The sequence below is a fragment of the Panthera leo genome, chromosome B1 (genome assembly GCF_018350215.1).
Source record: "Panthera leo isolate Ple1 chromosome B1, P.leo_Ple1_pat1.1, whole genome shotgun sequence".
Taxonomy (NCBI): domain Eukaryota; kingdom Metazoa; phylum Chordata; class Mammalia; order Carnivora; family Felidae; genus Panthera; species Panthera leo.
The window spans coordinates 54,830,959-54,835,038 of NC_056682.1; the positions used below are offsets into that span (position 1 = coordinate 54,830,959).

The 4,080-nt window shown below is 42.9% G+C and overlaps 1 pseudogene; it reads left to right on the plus strand.

Annotated features, from left to right (window-relative positions):
- Window positions 1-2,922: 2,922 nt before the first annotated feature.
- LOC122218380 lies at window positions 2,923-3,743 on the plus strand (annotated as a pseudogene).
- Window positions 3,744-4,080: the final 337 nt, after the last annotated feature.

The following is a 4,080-nucleotide window of genomic DNA, read 5'->3' on the forward strand; positions in this document are numbered from 1 at the left end:
ATTAAATATACGTATACAACATACACAATAATTAAATATACATATGCACAGAATCTCGCTATTATAAAATGAAATTTTAAGGTAGCAATACGTAACCCATATGATATTGGTAAGATTTAAAACAGTGGTACAGGGGCGCCTGGGTGGCTCAGCTGGTTAAGCGGCCGACTTCGGCTCAGGTCATGATCTCGCGGTCCATGAGTTTGAGCCCCGTGTCGGGCTCTGTGCTGACAGCTCAGAGCCTGGAGCCTGTTTCAGATTCTGTGTCTCCCTCTCTCTGACCCTCCCCCGTTCATGCTTTGTCTCTCTCTATCTCAAAAATAAATAAAGGTTAAAAATTTTTTTTTTAAATAAAATAAATAATAATAATAATAATAATAATAATAAAAACAGTGGTACACCCATCAATGAGGGAGATACAGGAGAGTATGCTGGAGGAAGTATGGATTGTTACAGCCTTTTGGAAAAACAGTCTGGCAATATCTGCTAAAATACAAATCACATACACTTTTCTTTTCTTTTTTTTAATTTTGTTAAAAGTTTATTGATTATTGCGAGACAGTGCAAGCCAGGGAGGTAGAGAGAGAGAGAGGGAGGCACCAAATCAGAAACAGGCTCCAGGCTCTGAGCTGTCAGCACAGAGCCCGATGCAGGGCCCCAACTCAAGAACCATGAGATCGTGACCCGAGCCGAAGTCGGACGCTTAACTGAATGAGCCACGCAGGCGCCCCAAATCACATACACTTTTCAAACCAACATCTCTGTTACCGGTAATCTGTACCATAGAAATAAAATACTAGTATATACGGATAGTTAATGCAGTTTTTTTAGGGCAGGGACAAAAAATGGGGGTGGGGGGAGTGAATGTCTATTAATGGGTAAAAGTTTTAATAAGCTGTGGTTAAAAACATTCCATGAAATAACATACAGCAATTACAAGGAATTTTATGAATCTATAGTCAATGATTAAAAAGATTCCCACAACACTCTTTGGGACTGCCTGCCCTTGGCCCCTACAGTATTAATAAAAGACATTTTTATTTTGTAACTATTGAAACATTTCATAATTAGTTCCTAAAATAAATGTTAGCTTCTGGGGTGCCTGGGTGGCTCAGTCATTTAAGTGTCTGACTCTTGATTTCAGCTCGGGTCATGATCCCACAGTCATGAGACAGAACCCCACATCGGGCATTGTGCTCACAGTACAGAGCCTGCTTGGGATTCTCTTTCCCCCTCTCTCTCTGCCCCTCTGTCTCTCTCTCGCTCTCTCCCTCTTTCAAAAATAAAAATAAATAGACTTAAGAAAAAGAAATTTTAGATTCACCATAAAGTAGAGGAAGTAAATACATTCTTAAGTTCTGGAAAAAATAAAATAAAATAAAATAAGATCAAATAAAACAAAATACACACAAAAAACGATGTCTACAACATGCTATTAAATGAGAAAGGCAAGAGACAGAGAAAAATATATATCATCCTACCTTTCTAAACCAAACAATACCAAAATATTTAAATACATATATAACTCTAAATGTGTGTGAATATATGTAAACATGTATGTGAATATAATCATATGACCACAAATTGAAGTAGGCCAAGATACATACGAGGTTGGTAACATTGATACCTAGGGCTATTCAGCTGGTGGGAGAAGAGATAATGAACAAAAAGAAAATTGTGGGTTTTTTTAAGTTTATAAAATAAAAACAAAATTATTATATGATCATCTTTTGCTAAAATCTTTGGGGAAAGGAGTGTATGTGTATGTTTCTAAAAAAGGTACATGAAACAATAATCATCAAAACATTGATGGTATTTTTCCTCAATGTGCAGAGATTTTGGATATTTCCTTTCTCTTTTGTTGGCTGATTTTTTTTTTTTTTAACGTTTATTTATTTTTGAGACAGAGAGAGACAGAGCATGAACGGGGGGAGGGTCAGAGAGAGAGAGACACACAGAATCTGAAACAGGCTCCAGGCTCTGAGCTGTCAGCACAGAGCCCGACACAGGGCTCGAACTCACAGACCGTGAGATCATGACCTGAGCCAAAGTCGGACGCTCAACTGACTGAGCCACCTAGGCACCCCTGTTGGCTGATTTTTTTAAACAAGGATTATTATTATATACGATGAAAGGGCTATTTGCATTGGAGAGAAAAAACTAAGAACTATAGAAAGAATATACTAGCTTAAATTTCTCTAAATAAAAATACTCACTATGGGAGAAATTTTTAAGGCTTGAAATGCAAAAAAAAAAAAAAAATCTTACTTTTCAAAGGAAAAAAAAACGGGAAAAAGTCATGAGGAAAAGGATGTGGTATATGCCACCAATAGGTCTCACTATCCATTCTCCCCTTTTGTTTGCCATTATGAGATTGTCTTTGTGTTTCATCCGGACAAACTGGCACTGAGACTAAACACTGTATTTTGCATTCTCCTTACAGGTAGGAATGCAGGAAGGTGCCTAAGTTCTGCCAGCTGATTATAAGCAGAAGTGAAGTATGCAATCCTCAGCCCTGGAACATGGAAGCGGCAGCGTGAGCCACATGCAACCACGCAGACCAGAGCAAGCCCAAGGGACTACATAGAGCAAGAAAAGGCAAGGTTATCATATCATAACCCCGGACTGCATATGCTTGAATTGGCACAAATACACTTTTATTGTTTCAAAGTCGCCGTCACTTTATTCTTTACGTTGTGAACAGTCAATACACTCTACAACAACAGAGGTTCGTACCTAGGCATGAGCTACCTTAACAAAACTTAAAATAGCAAATATTAATTCAGTGGTCAGTTGGTGATCAGCAAGAAAACAGATACAGTGGGCTGGAAAGTCTGGTGATCCTTCTTGTCATGGTAGATGACGTGATAAACTGACTCTCGGATTAGCTGTGGACTATAATATCTTACGAATACAGATCACATGCAGATAGAGCTTATGAGTGAGACCACCTGGGAAAAAACTATCAAAATACGGGTAAGAATTGGCTCTTTCTTGCCAAGTTTGGCAGTCCTGCAGGAGAGATCAGTTCAAGAGAATTAGAAGATATTTCTGTAGAGGCAGATTTTGCAGGAGATAAGACTGGCCCAGCCCTCTTCAAAACACCACTGAGAATGGGGACGGTCTAGAGGCAAAGATAGTGCCTTTTGCCTTCTCATCCAAGACTCCCCTTTCAAATGACCAGCCTTGTCCCGGGTGGGCAGAGGCAGCAGCTTCCAGGGTGGCCTGGGCGCCAGCATGAGTGTGGTCAGCGGCTACAGTGGGGCCAGGGAAGTGGGCAGGATCACGGTTGCATCAGTGAACCAGAGCCTGTGGAGTCCCCTTAAGCTGGAGACAGACCCCAGTATCAAGGCCGTGTGCACCCAGGAGAAGGAGCAGATCAAGACCCTCAGCAACAAGTTTGCCTCCATCGATAGGGCTGGCACCTGGGGCAGAAGAACAAAATTCCGGAGACCGAACGCAGCCTCCGGCAGCAGAACACAACTCGGAGCCACAGGGACATGTTCTAGAGATACATCAGCAACCTTCACCAGCAGCTGGACATACTGGACCAGGAGAAGCGAAAGCTGGGTTTAAAGCTTGGCAGCAGGCAGGGGCTGGTGGAGGACTTCAAAAAGCAGTACCCGGAGATCAAAGAGCACGCTGTCGCTGATGCAGAGCAGCGCAGGGAGCTGTCCGTGAAGTTCACCAATGCCAAGCTGGCACGGCTGGAGGCACCCTGCAGTGAGCCGAGTAGGACATAGCATGGTAGCTATGCGAGTACAAGGAGCTCGTGAACATCAAGCTGGCCCTGGACATTGGAGATTTCCACCTACTGCAAGCCCCTGGAGAGCGAGGAAAGCTAGCTGGAGTCTGGGATGAGAACATGAGTATCTATACTAAGACCACCAGTGGGTACTCAGGTGGGCTGAGCTCGGCCTACAGCGTCCTCGTGAGCCCCGATCTCAACTATGGCCTGAGCATCTTCTCGTCTGGCGGGGGCTCCAATTTCTTCAGCTGCGTCAGCTCCTCCAAGGCGGTGGTTGTGAGGAAGATAGAGATCCGCCACGTGAAGCTGGCATCCAAGTTGTCTGGTATCCT